The 26641-nt window shown below is 42.2% G+C and overlaps 1 protein-coding gene across 1 annotated transcript in view; it reads right to left on the reverse strand.

The window, feature by feature from the left end:
• The window catches only part of CNTN4 (contactin 4), an 886373-nt gene that overhangs the window by 748261 nt on the left and 111471 nt on the right, over nt 1-26641 (reverse strand). The window lies entirely within an intron of this gene.

Below are 26641 nucleotides of genomic sequence, written 5' to 3' on the forward strand. Positions count from 1 at the left end.
TCAGGGCAGATTTCTTTTAACCAGTGCCTAGATCAGCCCCTAATAAGTGTAAACAACTTCTTAGAGAATTTAAGAAATTTAAGACTGATGTAGCATTTTCACAGGAGACTCATCATCCCCAAAAAGATAAGGAGAGACTCTATAAGAAATGGGTTGGGGGGTATATGCCGGTGGATCTTCCAAAAAGTCCAAAGGCGTGGCTATACTTATCCATAAGCAGGCCCAGCTTTCTGTCCTGAATGTAATAACAGATCCTGAAGGTCGCTTTCTTATCCTGTTGGTTAAGGTTCTCATAGGAAGATTTGGCCTGGTAAATACAGTCCCAATACAGACTCCCCTACAATATTCCATTAACACCTACAACATTTAACTGCCCCTACTCATGACCACTTGATCCTGGGGTGGGAGACTTCAATGAAACTCTTGATCCAATATTAGATAGAAATAGCCCTCCTTATAAGTTCCATTCTCTAATTCGTTCTGCATTGAAGACACCCATGTCCGAACAGGGTTTAATTGGTGTTTGGGGTCTTCTCCAACCCATGAAATGAGTTTATACCTTTTTTTAATCATCCCTTCATCAAAACTGTTTTTGTTTAGATTATTTCCCCATATCAAATATCTGAGCTCCCCTTATCACAGCATGCACTGTAAATATAACAACCATTTTTGGACCATGCCTCTGTCTTGCTAGCACTAAAATCAGAACACATTCATAAGCCTACAAGGACTTGGAGATCTAAAGTTTCATTACTCAATGACCCAAAATTTAACGCACAAATGATTTCAAAACTTAATGATTATTTAATGAGGTTTCCACAACATCATATGCCATTCAGTGGGATGCATGCAAAGCAGTCTATGCTTCCCATAAGAAACAAGAGAAAGCTCTACAGGAGAAAAAAATGAATAAATTAATAAAGACTTCATTAACTTAATTGGCAACTCACCCATCTTCTGAACTCTATACTAGTCTAATACATGCTAAATATAAAATGAATTAAAGCAGAATTTGAATTAACATGCATGTGATACAGATATTGGGAGAGTAGTGAAAAACCTAGTAAGATTTTAGCATACCTGTTGAAACAACAAAAAATTTGAAATTTCATGGTCTAAAGGCACATGACACAGCCACCTTGCTGAAGCAGGTCTGGGTCTGGTCAGTGCTTGGAGGGGAGACCACCTCAGCACCACATGTAGCCGGAGTTCCATGATGGAAAAAAGGTGGGATATAAATATAATAAATGAATGAATAAGGATGATCACAATCATTCAGATATAATGCCCGAATATATTAATATACAATTCCAGGGACCCAACAAAGCAGATTATAAATTTCCTCTCCCTATTGAATCTCCTTCAGTTAAATCTTCAGCAAGCAGAATTTCTGGGAACACCACTGTAGGAAGGAGAAATTGGAAAGGCTGTTAAAAATATGAAAAATGGGAACATGCCTGGCCCTGATGGATTTCCCATTGTGTGGTCAGATTTCTTTTTATTCCCAAGATTAGACTAATAAAATAGTAGAGTTGGAAAGGGCCTATAAGGCCATCGAGTCCAACCCCCTGCTCAATGCAGGAAATCCTGACAAGTGGCTGTCCAGCTTCATCCTGAATGCCTCCAGTGTGGGACAGCCCACTACCTCCCTAGTTGGTTTCATTGTTGTATTGCTCTAACAGTCTGGAAAGTTTTCCTGATGTTCAGCCAAAATCAGGCTTCCTGTAACTTCAGCCCATTAGTCTGTGTCCAGCATTCTGGGATGATCGAGAAGAGATCCTGGCCTTCCTCTCTGTGACAACCTTTCAAGGACTTGACGAGCGCTATCCTATCTCCCCTCAGACTTCTCAAGGGTAAACATGCCCAGTTCTTTCAGTCTCTCCTCATAGGGCTTTGTTTCCAGTGCCCTGATCATCTTTCTTGCCCTCCTCTGAACCCTCTCCAGTTTGCTTGCATCCTTCTTCAAGTGTGGTGCCCAGAACTGGACACAGTACTCCAGATGAGGCCTAACCAGTGCTGAGTAGAGGGGAACGAGTACTTCACATGATTTGGAAGCTATACTTCTATTAATGCAGCCCAAAAGAGCATTTGCCATTTTTGCAGCCACATCACATTGTTGGCTCTTATTCAGCTTGTAATCTACAACAATTCCAAGATCGTTCTCACTTGTAGTATTGTTGAGCCACTTATCCCCTATCTTGTAACTGTGCATTTGGTTTCTTTTTCCTAGGTGCAGAACTTGGCATTTATCCCTATTTAATTTCATTCGGTTGTTTTTGGCCCAGCGCTCCAGCCTATCAAGATCACTTTGAATTTTGTTTCTGTCTTCCAAGGTATTACCTATCCCGCCCAATTTTGTGTCATCTGCAAATTTGATAAGCATTCCCTACACCTCCTCATACAAGTCATTAATAAAAATGTTGAAGACCACTGGGCCCAGGACTGAGCCCTGCGGTACCCCACTCATTACCTCTCCCCAGTTTGAGAAGATCCCATTGATAAGCACTCTGGAAAATGGTACCTTGCCAGCATCTCTGTATAATACATGTATTTCAGTCATTCCTAAACCTGGCAAGGACCATACCAAATGTTCCAATTATTGATCAATTTCAATAATTAATGTAGATGGAACGATTTTAACGGAAGTCTTAGCTAACAGACTTCAAAAGGTAGTAGCAATTCTCATCCATCTTAGTCAAGTTGGTTCTATCCATAGACATCATGGGGCTGATATCCTTCAGCTAGCTGCTGGTGAATTTAGGATGCAATGGCTGGGTGGGGAATGCTGGGAGAACCTTTTTCTCTCTAAACTTGCATAGGATTGTACCCTTGGTGGCCTTAAACCACCAGATATCTGAACCAGCTGCCATAGTATCATCAGATGCTGAAAAGGTCTTTGACAAAGTCTACTAGCAGTTTATCACAACTATACTTACTACATTGGCCTCCCAAGTGAAATTTTAAATTGGGTTAAAATCCTATATTTAGAGAGGGTACCAGACAAGGATGTCCCCTCCCCCACCCCAAAATATTTGACCTTTGCCTGGAACCCCTTGCATATACTATTTGACAGAACAATAGCATTCACAGACTATCTCATGGGGGCACTGAATATTGTTGTTTATTCGTTCAGTCGCTTCCGACTCTTCGTGAAGAGAACCATGGACCAGCCCACGCCAGAGCTTCCTGTCGGCCGTCGCCACCCCCAGCTCCCCCAAGGTCGAGTCCATCACCTCCAGAATATCATCCATCCATCTTGCCCTTGGTCGTCCCCTCTTCCTTTTGCCTTCACTTTCCCTAGCATCAGCATCTTCTCCAGGGTATCCTGTCTTCTCATTATGTGGCCAAAGTACTTCAGTTTTGCCTTTAATATCTTTCCCTCAAGTGAGCAGTCTGGCTTTATTTCCTGGAGTATGGACTGGTTTGATCTTCTTGAAGTCCAAGGAACTCTCAGAATTTTCCTCCAGCACCACAGTTCAAAAGCATCTATCTTCCTTCGCTCAGCCTTCCTTATCTTCCAGCTCTCGCAGCCATAGGTTACTATGGGACACTGAATATAAAACAATATTATACGCAGATGATATGTTGCTATTTGTTGACTAAACTAAGACCTCCATTCCAGAGCTTATTACGCTAATCTCCTTTCTGGATACACCACTGATTGGGCAAAATCTGAATTGATGTCTCTGTGCATCCAGACGGCATTTCACTATAACATACTTGGGTACTGAAATCCCCAAGGATATTTCTCAAATGGTCGACCTAAATTTGAACTTGTTAACATCACAGATATCCTTAGATTTAGAATGATGAACCCTTTTCCATATGAGTACATAGGGTAAAGTCAATACAATTAAAATAAATTACTACCTTGTATATTTTATGTCCTTTGTGGCATCCCTCTGCATATCTTACAAAAGCATTTCCTAAAGCTTAATACTCTGTTTCGTAAGTTTATCTGGTGATATCCTCCCCCAAGGTTTTCTCTCAAAAAATGCAACTGCCAACCAAAGAAGGAGGCTTCAACTTTCCTGGCTAAAGCTTAGTTCACAAAGATTTTCTTCTTTCTGGCACACAAAGATGGCAACACCTTAACTCTTCTGCAACCCCCCAAATATTAGAAGAATTAATTTATTTACCACATGTTAACAAGGCTACAATTTAGCTATATAAACAATTACTAAACATGACTAAGTTTGATACGCAGGTCATTGGAGATGACTGGAACAGGGAACTGGAACATCCCATACATGAATGACAATGGAAGTTTGCCTTGTCTGTGTGTTCCATTTCTCTTGACTAGAAATTAAAACTAATACAACAGAAATTGCTTTTCCATACCTACTGAACACGGGATCATCTTTTTAGGAAAAATATGTCCACAATTGCCAGGTGTTGGCATTGTGCTATGGATTTTGCATCATTCTCCTATATGATATGGGCGTGTCCTGTAGTGGCTCCTTCTTGGATGGAGATATTTCTGCGTATTAATTTTGTATTAGAAAATTTACTAAAATTTACTGATGTTCTTATGCTTTTGAATTATATACCTTTGTTCTGGGATGTATCAGATGGTCAGCAAAAGTGGATTTTGAAAGCACTCGTGGTGGCAAAAGACTTATGCTTCAAAACTGGAAGTCCAGTTTCACACCAGTGACTCTTAAATGGACAGAGGACCTTACTGCCCTTTCTATATTTGAACATAAAAAAGGTAAAGGTAAAGGTGTCCCCAACCAGTCGTGTCTGACTCTAGGGTGCGGTGCTCATCCCCGTTTCTAAGCCGAAGAGCCAGCGCTGTCCGAAGACGCTTCCGTGGTCATGTGGCCGGCATGACTGAACACCGAGGTGCACGGAACGCTGTTACCTTCCCCGCCGAGGCGGTACCTATTTATCTACTTGCAATTTCTTGCTTTCAAACTGCTAGGTTGGCAGGAGCTGGGACTGAAGACGGGAGCTCACTCCGTCACGCGGCACTCGGGTCTCGAACTGCTGACCTGCCGACCTTCCAGTCTGCAGTTCAGCGTCTTAACCACTAAGCCACCATGCAGCTTACTATAGACAACAGTCTCCAGACACATATTTGGATATTTAGTCAGCATACACTGATATGTATGCTTGAGTATCAATGACAGCTTATATATGTCTTTGAATGTGTTCCAATGTAGTCACATCCCTTCAACCCACTCCCCCTATTTTATTTGTACTGTATAAAAGAGATCTAATAACAATATTAATTAAAAAAGGGGATTGCTGTCATTATTTGAGGCAGAGCAACCTGAAAAATCCATTTAAATCTGAAGTAGAATTTTTTTGTCGTCACCAGCTATTTTGGGGATGAACAGAAAAAAGACACCTGGAATTTGTTGGTCAACTTTCTACGTCATGTGTAGGTTTGTGCTTTTACAATGCAATCTTGTGCATGTCAACTCAGAGGTAAGTCCCACTGTTTTCAATGGGGCTTACTCACAGGCAAGTGCGCATAGGATTTCAGCCTTAATCCATTTTTATTGTTTTACTTCTGTATGTCACCTTGGGAAAGCTTCTGTCTGGAAAGGTGGTGAAGAAATATTTTATCATCATCAACATCATTTTGGAACCATCCAAATGAAACTAATTTCATATTCTGTATTTTAAATGTCATTTAATACCAGGAGTTTCTGCCAAAATGTTTAATTTTCAAATTTTAAGTTGCAATGTTTGGGAAGGGTTTTGAAAAAAGTTTTAAGTAAATAACTTGATGTATAATTGAAGGGTATCCTGAAATTTGATCTCATCATGTTAAATTCAGTATTTCTTTCAATGGAAATCATTAATTTATACTGCAAACATAAGTAGCGTGTAATCTCATGAAAGGTTCAAAAACTCAACACTTTCGTGCTAAAGTTGTCTACACGTGAGTGAAATGTGTTGCATCTGTCACATACCTATTCTGATATGCAAACATAGGGCTGATGCAAGGAAGTTTGTTAATGAACCCATACACAGACACACACACACACACACACACACACACACACCCCAATACAATATCTGGCCCAGTTTTGAAATAATATGCAAACATATTTCCTACTGCAAATCACAGGACATAGGGTCACATTGAGACAACTACCAGATCTTTCAGGGGGAAAAAACACCTTTTTACGTGCTTGTTTAAAACATACAAATGATTATATTTTTTTCCTGTAGATTTTGATTGTATAGATTTGGCTGAATTTATTAAATGTATTGCAAGGGCAGGGAAACCTTTGCAAGGATATGAACATGGGTGAACTGAAATACAGAATTAGTGTAGCTAAATAAGGTATACGCAGTGGGCAGAGCCCACTACTTATATACTCTGTTTACTCTGGGAGTGGAGATATGCCACCACTATGCTAGCAGAACAGCTGCCATATCCTATATATACACTTGGTCCAGGAGGGGAAGGGGAAAACGCAGAACTGGGGAGGGGGGGAAACACACATAAAAAAGCAGACATGCCTGCAGTATCCTTGGAAGCACTGCTAGCACTCACCAATGTGTTGTCAAGGATGCCCAGACGTGTTCCATAAACAGAACCAATAAGCTCATGATTACGGGGACTAGCCCTGAGCACACATCCCTGCATCACCACACACATACACCTCCAACATGCAAGAGAAGGCCAGCACACCTCCAATCCATCAGCCCTACTGGCACACCCAAAAATCACACCAGTAGCACCAATTCCCAGGCAGGGCTTCAAATCCCCCTTTCCTCTTCACACAGTTTTCAACTCATCTGAATCCTCCACCGTTTTGGAGCACAACACACAAAGGAAAGAAAGGCTATCCCACAAAGCACAGCAACCAAATAGCTTCATGGGCAGAAGACTGCAGAGAGCACACTCAGGCTTCCTGGGACAGGGGTTCAAGACCCACCAATGGAGGGAAAGACCCTTTTAACAATCAACTGAGGGACATGCTGGCTCAGGCATGGCAGGAATTGTAGTCTAACACATCTGGAGGGCACCAGGTTGGGGAAGGCTGGCATGGGGTTAGGAAGCAGAAGACAGGAGTTCAAGCACCACTGGGTGGAGGGAGAAATGCCTCTACTCATCTTTTGCATGCCTGGTAAAAAAGATGTCAGTAGCAAGAGTTGGAGTTTCCATGATTCAAAGCCATACTACCAGCTCCATGGAGTAGTTCCCTAACTCCTCAACTAAGGCAGTAGACAGATATCACATACATCATGGGGCATTTGTCTTTCTCTACCCCACACCACACCTAGTCATAGACACCAGGAGTACAGGACCAGCAGGAGGAACCCTAGCCAGGTGGAACAACTTACATTTTCAATCCAGTGGGTCCCAGGTGCAAATCCAGGGTGCAAGCCCATCCTAGGAAAGGTGGAGAGACCCCACATACACACTCAGGCAGACCTGAGCCAGTCAGGAGGAGTACTGCATAAGCTAACCTGCCTGATTAGTCCATTTGCTCCTCCAGGCAACACACATGACTAAACCATCTCCTTTATTTTGCCTGTTGAGATGCTGCATGGTAGGGCCAGCCTAACAGGCCTAAGTGCCCCAACCCATCTCTTTCTCCAGTCTCTTTCTCCCCTGCCTCCTAATGACAGCCTCATACTAGGGATGTTGGAAGAATCTGTTTGGGGGATGGAACTCAGTGTGCTTTCGCCGGCTCAGCCCCCCTGGACTCCAGTCTGACATCCGCCAGCTGGCTCGATTTGGTCCGCACCGAGTCAGGCCAGCTGGCAGATTTTCCAGTGGCGCAGCAGCGGGAGTGGGGGCAAGAAATGAGAGTGGTGCACCATGGTGCTCCTCTTCTGCCCCCACTGTGGGGTGGCAGTGGTGGTGGCAGTGACAGTGGCAGCAGGGACAGGAGGATGAGCGGGGAAGCAGCACTCCCTTCACATCCTCCATTTTGTGCAGAGTGGCAGGCCCAAAAAGGCAGGCCCACAACAGACAACCCCAACTCGTACATCTTAGCAGCAACACCCATACTACTTCTGTACCCTAAGTGAACTGCCGCTCACAATCCTGGGAACTGAGTAAGCAGAAAAAAGAAGGGCCACTCCCCTGAGCTCATAAAGCTCCCTGCCCATCTTACAATCGCATCCTAAATACAGCTCCTACTAGAGTACGGGGAAAGGGTCACTACCTACCACACCCTAGTAACAGAGAAACATCACATGTCAAAGGCTTTATCAAATAGCATCAGGGATGGTAGAGATCCTGAAAAAGAAAGTCGCACGTGGGGGGGTTTGCCAACCAGACAGTCCAGCAGGGATCCTCTGCCTTGGACAGTGGTTCAATAGACATCAGGGTAGCAGGTACAGTGACAGCGTGTGGATGACATGCCAAAGATAACCCACAGGCCCCAAGTTGAATATGCAACCCCCACTTGGGGCTTGTCGTGTTGTGCGAGCCTGGCAAGTGTGGATTATCCAAGGGTTAAACAACCCTCGCATAACCCTAAAACAGATCATGGTTATGTGAGGGATGTTTAACCCACATAACTTACTCCCTGGGTTCGCATGACACAACAACCCCCATGCACAGGTTGCATGTTCAAAATGGCAGCCACACACACTGCACATGTGCCGCAGCTTCACTGTGGGTTATTTACCAAACAGCCCCCATGTCTCCTATGTCGTGCGAATAGCCCCAATGTCTCGTCTGGCACCAGGCTCATGTATTCTGTCTGTCATGGAGCCTGCAAGTGTATATGCGCCTGCTTAGAGCAAATATATTAACAACCCACAGAGCAGCAACTGGGAACATCCTGGTCACTGCTGCTGGTTATGAAGCAAACCTCCCTCACAGACACTTGTGTGGAGTGCTCTGTCCTATTGTTGGAGTGGGATTCGATGTTTGTGTCTGGAGTCCCAAGGCAAGAGACCTCCTAGGGTTCTAAGCAGAGAAGTGTTAAAACTGTGCTCAACGTCCCCTGTGTGTTCTAAGGCCAGGCTGTTTTGTACAAAGTGACCTTCTCTCCACAGTTTTCCATCACCACAGTTCTTCCTTGTGAGTGCTAAGTGTGCAAGACCTGAGACTCGAGAGATATCGCCTCGTAACACGCACCCTATCATCTGAGTTGTGGCCTACTGTGCAGGGATTTTTATACTGGTGGTCAGTATAAAACCAGGTTGGTCTTCAATGCAGGGGTGCATTCTTATTTTTTTTAATCCCACCCTTTGAAGTCAATGGGAGGCAAATTTCTTGCAACAGGTCTGGGGGCTGGTTGAAAACTGCATCACTGATGGTGGTGCGGCCATGGATTAAAGGAGTACAGGACCCATTGTAAGTGAGCTCCTGCCCATGACTCCATCTCATTTCAGCCTTTCCCCCATCATGTCTTTGCCAGTGGAACAGTTGTGCTGTTAGAGTGTTCCGCTGATATATCTGTCATGGCAGCAGGATATCTTGAACTCTGTGAACATTATAGGGCTTCTGCCAAATCCTATAGCCCAAAGGTGGGTCCTTCTGGACCATCAGATGTTTTGGCCTACAACTCCCATCATCCCTCACCATGGCTATGCTGGCTAGGGCTGATGGGCATTGTAGGCCAAAAACTCTGGGGAGCCTGAAGTTGCCCACCACTATAGCCTCTCAGTCAGGAGATCTCAAATACAAGATAGTGCCCTATATCTAACTAGCTGTCTAGTCATGTGTATAAACAAGGCAGAATTTAATATATATGAATTCACACACACTTTAAAGACTAATTCTCAAGATTTGGGGGACTGGAGAAAAGAGTTCAGCATACCATCCTGCCATTTATAATGTAGCAGTAAAAAAAGAATCTTGAATTATACTTTACATTTATTTCATTCCTTGCTGAAAGATTCCACAGTTCATTTAGCTTGCAATGGATTGTGATATATTTTTCATCTATTTAATTTTTTAAGAAATGAAATAAAAATTTATACCACAAATTTTAGCACAGCAGAGTGCCCTGAATATTTAATATCAGTCATCTATGAATTTCATTTTTCTCATTTCACAATATACCAGCAGTTGGAAGTACTAAATGTATTGCATTATATTTACAAAGTATAGTACTTCTGCTATGGAAAATATGGCACCTAGAAGTAACGTGGAACTCCCTGCCTTTGGAGGTCAGACAAGCACCAACGTTGTGTTGCTTTTGGCACCTCCGGAAGACAATGCTATTTCAAGAGGCCTTCTTTGAGTGACCAGCCATGGTTTATAAAGTTCAGAATCTGTTTCTTTTAAAATGTTTTAATTGCTTTAATATGGTTTTTATTCTTTTATCTTGTCCACCCCTCCAAAATATCTGATGTGGAGCTGTATATATTGTAAATAAATAAAAATAAATAAATAAATAGAACTTTTGGCATTGTTTTGGAGCCTGGCCTTAAGTCATATTACCTTTTAATAGTTAAGTTTCCTATCTCCACAAGTCCATAATTTGTTTCTTTACCCAGCCCCACCAGAACTGATTGATAACATACAGTAGGCTTGGATCCTAAGCTAAGTTAACTTAACGAAATTCACCAAAGAAAAATTTCAAGTCCCCTCCTCTGCCCCACAGCTACCTGCACCCCATGAGACTCTCTCAAGGGTGGGAGGGCTACCCTGAACTATGTGTGATGTGGCTGGAGGAGAGAATAACCAAAATCAGACTTAGATTCTAAGATATTCACCTGAAGAGGTTGATGGAACTGACATTTCCTGAAACCTCTGCCCACCAGACACCCCATACATCCCATTGTTTAGGAGCACCCCTAACCTGTGAGAGGCTTTGGGGGGGGTAGGTCAATGCAGAGAGGCGGATGGATGGGAAACTTTCATTCCTTAGATTTACTTAAGTCAACTTATCTTAGGGTGAAAATTTCACCCCATTTCATTTTTTTAAACCCCACCACTGAGGTAGTGGTGTAGAATTTCCAGATGAAAATGGGAGGGGGAAAACTTAAATCCCGCCCCCTTGGAATGCCACAATCCTGATCCAAATCGGAGCCATGCACGCTTACACTGAGGTAATTAATTTGAAGAATGTGTTGTTTGATCCTTAGGATCCAGGCTATAGATTACAACATAATGTGGACTTTGCCTTCTCCAGAATGAAATAGGTCCGATTTACATCAGAATGTTACTGCTTCCTCATGGTTGGACCACATACTATTCTAGTAATGTCTGCAAAGGAACCACATTCCTAATTCAAATTACATGGCTCTTTCTCTATACCAACATTATCCCATTCTGGAGGGTGGCAACACTGGTGTGGGAGAAAACACATGCCATATGGTCAGCCCTTGTGGTTCCTGTTTACACTTATTACCAAAGCAGTGTCAGATTCAGCCACAAAAAAATGCCAGCTGCACTTCTTTGTAATGTATGAATGAGCCTGTAGTTATATAATTACTGCATGTGACTGGTGTAGTATGTTCTAGATGGACTGGAGTTATTGTTTAGAAAACCACAGAGTTCTGTTCAGGGAACAGGCTTATTCACTTGTTCTTCCAAGATGCAGTCCCCCATAGCCATAATTTCCAATGTTTTGACATGCTTTCATACAATTAATCAACAGAGAGAGCAAATTCACAGATACCGAAACCATAATTCTACTCTCTTTTCATAGTTATAATTACAAGTAATATTTTAAGGGAGTGTAAAAATCAACCCTGAGTGCTCATTGGAAGGACAGATAATGAAGCTGAAGCTCCAATATTTTGGCCACCTAATGCGAAGAGAAAACTCCCTGGAAAAGACCCTGATGCTGGGAAAGACTGAAGGCAAAAGGAGAAGGGGACGGCAGAGGATGAGATGGCTAGATAGCATCACGGATGCAATGAATATGAACTTGAGCACGCTCCGGGAGAGAGCGCAGGACAGGAAGGCCTGGCGTGCTATGGTCCATGGGGTCACGAAGAGTTGGACACGACTGAACGACTGAACAACAACAACAACAACAAAAATGAGATTATATTGGAGACATAGGAAACTGACTTTAAAGGATCTAAATTGCATTCATAATGAGATGTACTGTCAGGTTTTTTTTAGAGAATGCAAGATTCTTAGCTACACCAATTTTTTTGCCAAGTAATATTTTCTAATGGTTTTTGTTGGTGAAACATAATCTTGAGTTTTCTTAAGGCATTTCCAGATAGTGACTTCTCAAGGTACAAGTAGAAAATGGCTACCCACATATTTTGGATCTCTTATCCTCTGAACACACGCCTTGACAACTCTTTCATACCAGGCTGCCATCCTAAGCATACTGGATTGGTAATATCACTGAAAATAAAAAGGGAGTTTATCACAGTGACAACAAATGTGCTAGAGGTAATTAACAGTAATACCAGATGATAAAAGCTAGTATAGATGGATCAGGATATTTAAAATGTTGAGGTGCATACCCACTATTTAGACAGTGTGGGGACCTGAGGCCTTTTACCACCTCACGATCCTACTTCTAGTCACCAGGTCATGTGCTTTGGTCAGTGTCTCTCCTCACACTGCCACTTTTAGGCTCTCACCCACAACCCTCTGTTTGTGGGTGTTTCAGATCGTGATGCTTCACCACTCTCGCAATTGCTGCCACCAATAACCCTTTCAGAGCTGCTTTCTTTCTTTTTGGTAGCGCAGACCAAGCAGCCAGCACGTGGGGGTTATTCCACGAAACCCTTCCTAATAACTAAAAAAAGAAACTGTCTTTTAAAATTGAAAACAAAACAGGTTTATTTGGTACAACAGGATTGGAAATAGGAACTGGGTTGGGATGAGGAAAGGATATCAGGGATGATGATTAAAATAAGTCAGCACAATAAACTACACTATATAACTCTTGCTTTTAGTTCTGTGTTCACAAATCTCTCACACTCTCTCACACTATCTGACACACTCTCTATCCCACAGACTACCTCACTAGATGTTCTCACCCTTATCTCTCAATCTCATCTCAGACATATCTAGCTACACCTAATCTACCTTCCTCCCAGACGGATCTGACTGTCTAGAAGCAACTCCCCCACCTTTTCCTGCACAAGCTCTCCTCCAATCACACTGCATTCCATTCTCACTCAGCCACTCCCACTTGCCAAACTGTCACTCTTGCCCACGCTCTGCCAAACCTCGCCTCACGCTCACCTGTCAATCATTTTGATACATACCAGCCACCATATACATATACAAACCTTTACAATTTATGTAATGTGCATGTGGAATCGCCACAGACAGCTATCCCATCCCTGCCAATTTCAAGAAGGCAATATTATATCACAGGATGCCAAACTAGAAGAGCATTTATCTAGCAATGTAGATTGTTTTGTTTCCCTTCTTCATTCCATATCTGTTCATATATTCTAATGGGATAAAACAGGGGTCCCCAACCGTTTTGGGCCCATGGGTACATTTGGGCATCACCACAAAATGGCTCCAATGGGCGATGTGGCTATTAGCTACCAAGCCATATACAACATTCTGTTCTTATCATATAAAACCCTAAACAACTTGGGACCAGGATACCTAGCAGATTGCCTTCCCTTATATATACACAGACGACATTTAAAATCTTCAGAGGAGGTCCTGATGGTCATTCCAAAACAAACGGAATGTCACCGTAAAGAACCTCGACAGCGAGCCTTCTCTGTAGCGGCACCCACCCTCTGGAAAACCCTCCCCTGTGCAGTTTGGGAGGCAGAAAAAGTAACATCTTTTAAACGCCTCCTGAAAACACACCTTTTCACATAGGCTTTCCCTGGGCTGTAACTACTGCTGGGTTTTACCTGGTCTTTTTAAACATACATACATACATATATAATGTTTTTTAAGTTGTATTTTATGGTTCTAATTGTGAACTGCCCAGAGAGCCTCGGCTATTGGGCAGTATAAAAATGTATTTTTTTAAAGAAATACATAATGGCTACCATGGAGATCTGACTTGTCAAAAGACAAGTAATTCACTCAAGCAACTGAGTACAAGCAGAAGAAGGGATTGATCTCCAAATCCAATCACATATTTGACTCCACAGAAGAACAACAAAATACCCAGTAAAGATTAAGAATATAAGAACATAAGAAGAGCCATGCTGGATCAGATAAAGGGTCCATCTAGTCCAGCATCCTGTTCACACAGTGGCCAACCGTCAACGGGAAACCAACAAGCAGGACATGAGTGCAACAGCACCCTCTTGCCCATGTTCTCCAGGAACTGGTGTACATAGGCTCACTGTCTCTGAAACTGGAGGTAGTACATGCCCATCAGGACTAGCAACCAGTGATAGCCTTCTCCCCCATGAATTTGTCTACACCCCTTTTAAAGCCATCCAAACTGGTGGCCATCACTACATATTGTCTTAGCTAATTCCATAGTTTGACTATGCGCTGTGTGAAGAAGGCCTTCCTTTTATCTGTCCTGAATCTCCCACCAAACAGCTTCATAGAATGACCCCTGGTTCTAGTATTATGAGAGAGGAAGAAAAATGTCTCCCTATTCACATTCTCCACACACTGCATAATTTTGTACACCTCTTACCTTTTTTCCAAGCTAAACAATCCAAGCTCTTGTAATCTTCCCTCTCACAGAAGAGTGCTCCAGCCCCTTGATCGTTTTAGTTGCCTTTCTGCACTTTTTCCAGCTCTACAATATCTTTTTTTAGGTGCACTGACCAGAACTGTACACAGTATTCCAAGTGTGGGCGCACCACAGATTTATACAAGGACAGTTTGGGCAGTTTTATTCTCAATTCCTATCCTAATTATGCCCAACATGGAGTTGGCCTTTTCCACAGCAGCCACACACTGGGTTGACATTTTCATCGAGCTGTCCACCACAACCCCAAGATCTCTTTTTTGGTCAGACACTGCTAGCTCAGGTCCCATAAGGTTATACTCAAGTTGGGTGTGTTTTTGTTGTTGTTGTTGTTTTTTCTACCATGCATCACTTTACTCTTGCTTACATTGAACTGCATTTGCCATTTAGATGCCCATTCTACCAGTTTGGAGAGATCCTTCTGGAGCTCCTCACAATCCCTTTTTGTTTAATCCACCCTAAATAATTTGGTGTCATCAGCAAACCTGGCCACTTCACTGCTCACTCCCAATTCCAGATCATTTATGAACAAGTTGAAAAGCATTGGTCCCAATACATATCACTGTGGGACCCCACTACTTATTTCCCTCCAGTGGGAGAATTTACTATTTATTCCTACTCTCTACTTTCTGTTCTTTAACCAGTTACTGATCCATTAGAGCACTTCTCTTATTGCTAAGTTTGCTCTGGAGTCTTTGGTGAGGGACTTTGTCAAAAGCCCTTTAGAAGTCCATATAAACAATGTCTACCGGATCACCCCCGTCTACATGTCTACTAACATTCTCAAAGGACTCTAAAAGATTAGTGAAAGAGGACTTACGTGTTGGCCTGGTTGATTCTTTATCAGCCGGGCTTCTCCTTCTATATGGTTACTAACTTTATCTTTAACAATGCTTTCAACTAGTTTACCCAGAACAGATGTTAAGCTAACTGGCATGTAATTTCCTGGATCCCCCCTGGATCCTTTTTTAAAAATTGGTGTTACATTTCCCCACATTGCTGGTGCCAACATGGACCACAACCACTGACTCCACCTCAGCACTATCTATTAGGGTATCTAGACAGCGCCAGATATCCGTGACCTTCGCACCAGGCAGGCAATTTACCATGTGGTCTACATGCCCATCACAAACGCAGCTGTCTATATCTCTAATGATTGAATCTAGCAATACAATAAGACCCTCTCACTCCAGAGTCACATCCTTGGTGCGAGAGGATATATGTTCGTCTTTCAAGGAATGGGTCCCTTCTAAGAGGATTATGTCCCTCTTCCTCAGAATGATGCCCTCCTTCCCCAAGACCCCCATTCTCCATGACGACAGAAAAGCTGTTACCCAGGGATTGGGACACTGCTATTAGGTGTCCAAAGGTCTCATCCACCAACCTCTCAGCCTCTCTCAGCTTCTCCAGGACAACAACCTTGGCTTCAAGGGAACAAATGTGTTCAGTGAAAGCCAGGAGCTCATTACTCCAAGCACACACCCATGACTTCTTTCCAGCAGGGAGATAGTCATATATATGGTATCCAGTGCAATACACTGTATAGCCCCCATACCCCTGCTGGCTTTCTACCTTCATAACTGGTTCGAAGATGATGATGATGATGATGATGATGATGATTACCATTATTGGGTTTTTTAACCTGGAAAATTTAGTTGTTACTAAGAGAAGGTAGGGGATTTATTTATCGTTATTTATTTACAGTTTATTTACAGTTTATTTATTTACAGAGACAACTGCCCTGGCCTCCTCCCCCTGTTGTTAAACTCACACAGGACCTTAACTCCCTCATGTGTTGATGCTTTGTCACTGGGGCCGAGACACTTCATCATTGGGGCTCTTCATGCTCATAGAGCTGGCTCCCTCGCAAGCCTGCTTCCTTATATAGATTGGCCCAACTACCGCTGCAGGGAATCTGATTGGAGGGTCTCATTTGAAAAGCAAAGGAGGCTGTAAATGATCTAGCTTCTAGTGGGAATGTGGGTCAATCCTCCCCCCCCCCATGGGGATTCCTCTTTAGGAAAGAGGACTACAGAGAATGGTGAATGGGAGACCTATTTAGAGGAGATCCTCTATTCAATGGGTCATTGGAGGGGACAGCTGACAAAGGGAAGGTGATTTGGGAAGGGATGTGGTTTGCAAGGGCTGAGTCCTTTTTCTGTGTATTTTTTTTTAAAAAACTAAATAAGAAGAACTCTTTAACTCTTAAACTTGGGATGGGCCCTTTATCCCATGCGTTGTTTTTTTTAACTCTTAAACTCGGGATGGGTCCATTATCCTGTATTTAAAAAACTAAATAATAAAGTCTAACTTTCAGTCTCGGGATTAATCTTTTTCTGTGCTTTACTTAATGACTGCTCCATAAAGCCAAGAACCTGAACCTACACTGAGCCCAAACTGAAGCTAGCCTGCACTTCTTTTTGTTTATAAGTGGACTCTTCCACTAGTTAGCCCTGTGCTGTGGCTTTTGTCAATACAGAGCAATGAACTGCTTCTATTGCCCCTTTCTAAGCTTGGGTTTAGTTTAAATATGTAGCTGAGGTTCTCTTCAACCACTCAGGAATCTCTGTTAGAGCAAGGCTGAAAGACCTGCAAGTTCTTGCTGGATTTCTCCCCTGGGATTTAGCTCCCTTCGCTATGCCACTCCATTCCCCACCTGGTGCTCCTACTACCTCCTCTTTCAACAGAGCCCCTGCCTGGAAGGGTGCTGTGTGTGTGTAAGTAAAACAAAAGAGGTGGCTGAGGAAGGGGAGAAAAAGAGCAAGGCTAGGCGCTGGGAGGAGGAAGAAATAGTGAAATACAGGGGTGAGAGGTAGATAAAAAGAAAGTCTAGAGACTGAGAGGGAGGGGGAAGTAGTGATAGAAAGAGGGAGGCTGGAGGCTAGCAGTGGGAGAAACCGCAAGGTAAATTGGTAGGGGGAGAAATAGTGAGGTTAGAGGCTGAGAAGGAGGGGAAAATAGCAAGGCAAAGGGGTGCAGGAAAAAGAAAGAGTGAAGAAGAGGTTGCGGGGAGAGAAATAGTGAGGCTAGAGGCAGGGAGTGGGGGAGAGAAAGACAGCAAAGGGAACGGTCTGCATGGGCAGAAGAAGATCAGGCAGGGCAAGGAAGCGACTCTTCTCTTCCTGCTTGCCAAACAGATGATCATCAGCTGGTTCATGAATGGGAAGGAGAACCTGGGAACCTGGTGCTCTAACTTTTTAAAGTTTTTTTTTTTTAATTAAATATATAGTTTTGAAGGGAATAGGGGGTGGAGAGCTTTATGGGTGCTCCTGGAGGTCCCTGCAGTGCCACATTGGGGACTCCTGTGGTAGAAGCTTACTTTAAAAAAAACAACAACCACACAATGAAAAAATAAAGACACACATATTATGCATAAGGTTTCTTGAACTTGGACACTGTCTTAATCAGAAGACAATGTTATATTTCACTAAAAAAAGTTAGTATTAGTAGCAAATAAACTACTGCTAATAATAATAACTAATTTATTGTTTATTGTTTCTAAATGTGAATCTTTACTTGTTGTTCTCATAACAATTTTTATTCAATATCATAAGTAATGACATACTGAAGTCCCTTCAGTATTCACCTTTTCCTTAAACCATATGCCTGACTCACCTTCACTATTTTAGGAAGCCTTGGTGGTTTTTTCAATACATATCTTTCTACACAGAGGATATTGCAGGTCTCTGATCAGTTCTCTCAGACTCCTGTTAAATTTTGTAAACTGAAGTTAAAATAGGAATTCATGGGAAAGTGGGACAAGACAGCAGATAAAAAAAGCATCATGAAAGAATCACAGAGGGCTTGACACTTCTTTTCTTTGTGACACAATGAAGCAATAACTCTGAAGGATACCATATCATTGGAAGCTCACTCCAGGAAGTTTAAACCAATTTATACGAACGTATTGGATGTCTGCTTGACAGAATACAGGGAATAGGCAAGATCACTTTCGTTCTGTAAATACCAAATAACCTGTAAATTGCTGATAGAAAAAAACCCACAATCTAAACTATCAAAAGGACAGAGTTCTCTAAGGGGCATGTCAATTTACCAGCTTCTTGTATTCCTGATTAGGTGCTATGGAATTCACTGGGTAATATTCTTATCAAGCATACAGAAGGAAAACGTCTGCTGAAAAAGAAACAACATGGATTCCACAAAAGTATCCATGTCTCACTGACCTTTTAGAATTCAGCAAAGGTGGCCTGTCTCACCTTTTAGAGTTGTTTGATAGTGTTAATAAACATGTGGAAAGGGGTAATCTGGTAAACGTTGTTTACTTGGACATCTGTGGATACAATCCTATGTTGACTGGGGGATGCTGAGAGTTGTACGACTTTTTTCTGTCTAAACATGCATAGGATTGCGCCCTAAAAAGCTTTTGACAAAGTCCCTCACCAAGCTTAGCAGTCATGGGATAAGAGATGTCTTCTTATGGATTGGTAACTGGTTAAAGAATAGAAAGCAGGGAGCATGAAAAAATGGTCAATTCTCCCAATTGAGGGATATAAACTGTGGGGTCCCACAAGGATCTGTATTGAGACCTATGCTTTTTAACTTGTTCATAAATGATCTGGAATTAGGAGCGCGCAGTGAGGTGGCCACGTTTGCAGATGACACCAAATTACATAGTATGGTTTAAATAGAAAGGGATTGCGAAGAGCTCTAAAAGGATCTCTCCAAACTGGGTGGATGGGCATTAAAATGGTAAATGCAGTTCAATGTAAGTAAGTGTAAAGTGATGCACACTGGAGCAAAAAAACCAACAACCCCAACTTCACATTGGATCCGGACTGGGGGTGACTAACCAAGAAAGAGATTTTGGTGTTGTGGTGGACAGCGCAACGAAAATGTCTACCCAGTTTGCTGCTGCTGTGAAAAAGGCCAACTCCATGTTGGGCATAATTAGAAAAGGAACTGAAATAGAACTGTCAATATCATATGCCCTTATATAAATCTATGATGTGACCATGCTTGGAATACTGTGTGCAGTTCTGGTCAGTGCACCGCAAAAAAGGATATTGTGGACTTGGAAAAGGTACAAAAAAGGGGTAACAAAAATGATCAAGGGGCTGGAGCAATTCCCATACAAAGAAAGGTTACAATATCTGGGACTGTAGTTTAGAAAGAAGGTGAGTACAAGAAGACATGATAGAGATGTACAAAATGATCCATTGTGTGGAGAAACTGAGTAGGGAGAAGTTTTTCTCCCTTTTCCATCATACTAGAACCTGGGGTCATTCATGAAGCTGAATGATGGAAGATTCAAGATAGATAAAATGATGTGCATTCTTAAACCATGGTATGGAATTCACCACCACAGGATGTAGTGATGGCGAGCAACTTGAATTGATTTAAAAGATTAGCCAAATTCATGGAGAATAAGGCTATCAATGGCTACTAGTCATTACTGATATGTATTACCTTCAGTATCAGAGGCAGAATGCCTCTGAACACCAGTTGCTGGGGAACATGTCTGGGAAGGTGCTAAATTGCACTCATGTCCTGCTTGTGGGCTTCTCACAGGCAGCTGTGTGAACAGGACTCTGGACTAGATAGGACATTGGTCTGATTCAGCATAGCTCTTCTTACATTCTTATGCTATGTTCTTAAATGCATTGGCCATGGAAGAGCCATGGCATCTTCCCTACTCAGAACAGGAAGACAACTCTGTGCTGTTTCACAACGTGAAAGGAACACCATAGATGGAAGTATTGCATTTGTATGCTCTGCAGCGGGAGTGGACAAAAGGTAGATCTCCAGATATTTTGGACTTCAACTCCTAGCATTCCTGACCATTGGCCATGCTGCCAAGCTGAAGTCAAAAACATCTGGAGATCTACCTTCTGCCCACGCCTGTTTTGCAGTAATTGGATGTTCTGAAATAACCCTACATTATAACCCTATATTAGAGCTATGCTAATCTCTTCTTCCCCTTCATGGATCACTGCCTTGTTGTGGCAAAGGGGCTTGCGTAACTCAGTGAAGCCATAAGCTATGCCGTGCAGGGCCACCCAAGACGGACAGGTCATGGCAGAGAGTTCTGACAAAATGTGGTCCACTGGAGAAGGAAATGGCAACCCACTCCAGGATTCTTGCCAAGAAAACCCCATGGAACGTATCCCAAGGCTAAAAGAGATGATGCCGGAAGATGAGCCCCTCAGGTCGGAAGGTGTCCAATATGCTACTGGGGAAGAGCAGAGGGTATTTCCAAGTAGCGCCAGAAAGAGTGAAGCGGCTCGGCCAAACCTGAAAGGACACTCAGCTGTGGATGTGTCTGGCGGTGAAAAGAAAATCCGATGCTGTAAAGAACAATATTGTTTAGGAACCTGGAATGTCAGATCAATGAATCAAGGTAAGCTGGAGGTGGTCAAACATGAGATGGCAAGATTGAACATCGACATCTTGGGAATCAGCGAACTAAAATGGACAGGCATGGGCGAATTTAATTCAGGTGACCATCATATCTACTATTGTGGGCAAGAATCCCTTAGAAGAAATGGAGTAGCACTCATAGTCAACAAAAGGGTGGGAAAAGCAGTACTGGGGTACAATCTTAAAAATGATAGAATGATCTCAGTACGAATCCAAGGCAAACCATTCAACATCACAGTAATTCAAGTCTATGCCCCAACCACTGAGGCCAAAGAAGCTGAGGTTGATCGGTTCTATGAAGACCTACAACACCTTCTAGAACTAACACCAAAAAAAGATGTCCTCTTCATCATAGGGGATTGGAATGCTAAAGTAGGAAGTCAAGAAATCACCGGGATAACAGGCAGGCATGGCCTTGGTGTACAAAATGAAGCAGGACAAAAGCTAATAGAGTTTTGCCAAGAGAACATGCTGATCATAGCAAACACTCTTTTCCAACAGCACAAGAGGCGACTCTACACATGGACGTCACCAGATGGTCAATATCGAAATCAGATTGATTATGTCCTTTGCAGCCAAAGATGGAGAAGCTCCATACAGTCAGTCAAAACAAGACCTGGAGCTGACTGTGGCTCAGATCATGAGCTTCTGGTTGCAAAATTTCAGCTTAAATTGAAGAACGTCGGGAAAACCACTAAACCGTTCAGGTATGACCTAAATCCTATCCCTGATGAATATACAGTGGAGGTGAGGAATAGATTTCAGGGATTAGACCTGATAGACAGAGTGCCTGAGGAACTATGGACAGAGGTCCGTAACATTGTTCAGGAGGCAGCAACGAAATCCATCCCAAAGAAAAAGAAATGTAAGAAAGCCAAGTGGCTGTCTGAGGAGGCTTTACAAGTAGCTCACGAAAGAAGGGAAGCGAAAAGCAAGGGAGAAAGGGGAAGATATACCCAACTGAATGCAGAGTTCCAGAGAATAGCAAGGAGAGACAAGAAGGCCTTCTTAAATGAACAATGCAAAGAAATCGAGGAAAACAACAGAATGGGAAAGACTACGAGATCTCTTCAAGAAAATCGGAGATCTCAAGGGAACGTTTTGTGCAAAGACGGGCATGATAAAGGACAAAGAAGGCAGGGACCTAACAGAAGCAGATGAGATTAAGAAGAGGTGGCAAGAATACACAGAAGAACTATACAGGAAAGATCTGAATGTCCCTGATAGCCATGATAGTGCGGTCACTGAACTTGAGCCGGACATCCTCGAGAGTGAAGTCAAGTGGGCCTTAGGAAGCATTAGTAACAACAAAGCTAGCGGAGATGACAGTATTCCAGCCGAGCTATTTAAAATCCTAAAAGATGATGCTGTTAAAGTGCTGCATTCAATATGCCAACAAATCTGGAACACTCAACAGTGGCCACAAGACTGGAAAAGGTCAGTTTACATTCCAATTCCAAAGAAGGGCAACGCCAAAGAGTGTTCAAACTACCGCACAATTGCGCTCATTTCACATGCCAGCAAGGTGATGCTCAAAATCCTACAAGCTAGGCTTCAGTAGTATGCGAACCGAGAACTACCGGAAGTACAAGCTGGGTTTAGAAGAGGCAGAGGAACTAGAGATCAAATCGCCAACATTCGCTGCATCATGGAGAAAGCAAGAGAATTCCAGAAAAACGTCTATTTCTGCTTCATTGACTACGCTAAAGCCTTTGATTGTGTGGATCACAACAAACTGTGGCAAATTCTTAAAGTGATGGGAGTACCAGACCACCTTACCTGTCTCCTGAGAAACCTGTACGAGGGTCAAGAAGCAACAGTAAGAACCAGACATGGAACAACCGATTGGTTCAAAATTGGGAAAGGAGTACGACAAGGCTGCATATTGTCACCCTGCTTATTTAACTTATATGCAGAGTACGTCATGAGAAATGCTGGGTTGGATGAATCAGAGGTCGGAATTAAGATTGCTGGGAGAATTACCAACAACCTCCGATATGCAGACGATACCACCCTAATGACAGAAAGCGAAGAGGATCTAAAGAGCCTCTTGTTGAGGGTGAAAGAGGAGAGTGCAAAAGCTGGTTTGAAACTCAAACTCAAAAGCTGGTTTGAAACTCAACTCAAAACGAAGATCATGGCATCTGGCCCTATCACTTCCTGGCATATAGAAGGGGAAGAAATGGAAGCAGTGACAGATTTTACTTTCTTGGGCTCCAAGATCACCGCAGACGGTGACTGTAGCCCTGAAATTAAAAGACGCTTGCTCCCTGGGAGGAAAGCTATGGCCAACCTAGACAGCATAGTAAGAAGCAGAGACATCACCTTGCCGACAAAGGTCCGTCTAATCAAAGCTATGGTTTTCCCAGTAGTGACGTATGGCTGTGAGAGCTGGACTATAAGGAAGGCTGAGCGCCGAAGAATTGATGCTTTCGAACTGTGGTGCTGGAGAAGACTCTTACGAGTCCCCTGGACTGCAAGGAGGTCAAATCAGGCCATCCTAAAGGAAATCAACCCTGAGTGCTCATTGGAAGGACAGATAATGAAGCTGAAGCTCCAATATTTTGGCCACCTAATGCGAAGAGAAAACTCTCTGGAAAAGACCCTGATGCTGCGAAAGACTGAAGGCAAAAGGAGAAGGGGACGGCAGAGGATGAGATGGCTAGATAGCATCACCGATGCAATGAATATGAACTTGAGCACGCTCCGGGAGAGAGCGCAGGACAGGAAGGCCTGGCGTGCTATGGTCCATGGGGTCACGAAGAGTCGGACACGACTGAACGACTGAACAACAACAACAAATCTCTTCTTACCTAGCAGAAAACAATATCTTGAAAACAGCTACTTGTTCCTCATTCTATGGCAATGAGCAGTAAGAACTCCAGTACTTTCCACATCTTGGTTCTGAATGTGTACAAAGGCCATGTAGTAAAATTCAGGGTTCAACACTTAAATTCCATCAGAAATGTCCTTCAAATAACACTGGTAGGGGCAATATAAACTAGAAGCAAGATATTTTTAACATATTTTCTGGCAAATTAAATTTAATAAAAATGCTTTAGGAAGCTGTTCCCAAAACCAGTCTACTAATTGGCTCATCATACAAAGCCAGTGTGGAAAGAGTACTAAGACTGAATGTTAGAGAGAGACCAAAATTCAAACTTTTTTTGGCCACAAAACTCAGTAGCTAGTCTTTCCTCAAATCATTATCCATCAGCTCAATCTGGTTGGCAGGGGCGTTATGAAGAGTTACCTACTGAAAAATACTATTAAAAGCGATAAAATGAATAGTCGGCCAGACTTCTTATGACACTTTGAAAAACTATATATTTATCACTAACTTGTTTATCATTAAATTTAGCATATGTCATATTACTTCTGATTTGGCCTTAGTCCCTTTTTACCACTCTGATCAAAGTTGCCATCTTAGGAGACCACTTACAATTTTTATGGTGTAGTTTTATGGCTCATAGTGCCACTGAACTGTTCAAATTTGCTCTGCTGGGAGCTTTCCTCAGTCTAGGAACAGAAATTAATTAATCAGTGCTTTATCCACCAACGTGCCAAGAAAATATATCTGATTAAATTCATGTAGTAAAATTTAGCAGTCACTGCCTACATTAGCTATTGATTAAATGAAACCTTGGTAAGCACTCACTTATATTATGTGTTTATTATTTATTTCTCTACTCACCAATTTTGTTGCTGGTGTCATTGTTTTAATTAATGCATTCCTGAAAATATAACTATAATATAAAAACATTTTCCTTGGATTGTATGCAAAGGTGCCCTTCTGCATGCAGTAGGGCCTTCCAGTTACAGGAATGCTGCTTTATGCATCATGCTAGGTACAGTGTTGCTAAAGAAAAGTGAAACTAAATGTAATGGGTTACTTCCACTTGTGCAAAAGTGCAAGTGGCCTGAAGCATGAAATTGGCAATAGACTTTCCACAAGTGTACACAGAACAGCACTAGAGGCTATTTTGCTTATGGTCACAGTTATTTGGATCTAACCCAATATATGAAGCTACAGTTTAGGGCTGTGAACTTTAGCTGATAGATTAATCAACTCAGGGTACAACTTTTATTGGGGAGAATGAATTCTAATCAGTATCGGAGAGGGTTTTTTAAAGGCTATTCTGGTATTTCATACAAGGGGGGATAAAAAATAAGATCATCTAATCTTCTACCAATGGCCTTGGGAAACAAGGACAGGCAGGCTGTTCTGCCAGGAACAATACTCTCTTATGAACACCACTTTTCAGTATCAGTCTTCCTCAAGACCAGGCATTTCTTTCAAACACCTGTTTTCTAGTCTGATATCTAATTTGTCCCTCCTTTTTGAGGTGGAAACATGCTCTCCCAATATACTATCCTGACCAAGTTATTTGAGTCCTACTTCTTAGGCAAATTTTTGCATGGCCTTCTCATCATCTAAGAGCACCATTTTCATTCTAGGTTCAGGAGAGCTTCATATTTGAAGAGCCACTCATTTGCCACCAGGATAACTCAAGCAACAACAGTTTACAAGGGCTTCAACATCTGCAACTCAGCAAAAATCAGAATACAAGCAGAAACCCCTACCAGTAAATTGCAGGTTGTGATTTATTGTGCTCTGCTTTCACACATGGCAAGGAGAAATGAGAGCCTAGACTCCAATTAATTACTTGCTACACATTTCAGCCACTTAATGCACACAGGACCTCTATATATCTATGTATCTGTTGGTAAGAGCGGGTTGCTGTACAGCAATCATGAAAGGATATCAATTGAGTAAAATAAAGTATTAACTTCCCAAAACTGCAAATTTTCCCTTCTGAGGAAGCCTATAATGTTTCAGAAAGTTGATATGCATAAATTAGCAACACTACATAAGGCAGCTCTAATTTACGAAATCACTATGGACCCAATTATTTTATTCTTAATAGCAGGGGAAAATGTGTGTGTCATCCCCGCCTCCTCCCGCCCAAGCAATAATGCATATTAGTCCAATCCAGATTTAACTCTTCATTTGAACAGGCTGAATAAAACTTGTACAGCCATATTAAAACCTGGCTGATATTTTTAATACTAGTATGTAGGCCAGAAACTTCTCAGTCATCCCAACAAATCATCCTGGTCAAGTGTGAAACTTTATATATTTAAACGTGGCATGCAAAATTTTACCAGATTCCATTTTAGTCTGCAGTTTGGAAGCTTGCACCAAGAGTATTCAGAGATATAGGGTTTGGGTTTTAATCCTGGACAGCCATAGCATAGGAAGTGGGATAATGCACACACAGCCAGACACATTTTGAAAGTTCTTAGTACTACTGATCACCTAGCTGAACAGGCAAGTTCCAGTTTTTAATGGAAAAGTATCTTACCAATTCTTCCAGGTGACGGGTTAGAACAAAAACTTCAAATAACTTGGTTACATTTGCATTTCTCCTTACCTATACTATGGTCCTTGAAGACTGCAGCCTCTGTATTTTGTAAAATTAAGAACAGACTTTGCACTAGATCAGACTTCTAGTGAACCCCAACTTGAATTCACAATGGGATAATAACTAGGATAAACAAAAATCAAGTTAATGTTATAAAGAACTTTCCATGATCTGAAGATGGAATTCAACAAAAGAATTACATTTGTGAAAGTGTTACATTGATTAGATGCCTCACAGAATGTGATAACAGTTTGTTTATTATTTATTTATTTTATTTATTATTAAATTTATTATTCGCCC

This window comes from Heloderma suspectum, chromosome 2 (genome assembly GCF_057233095.1).
Source record: "Heloderma suspectum isolate Gila_16-S chromosome 2, 16-S_ref, whole genome shotgun sequence".
Taxonomy (NCBI): domain Eukaryota; kingdom Metazoa; phylum Chordata; class Lepidosauria; order Squamata; family Helodermatidae; genus Heloderma; species Heloderma suspectum.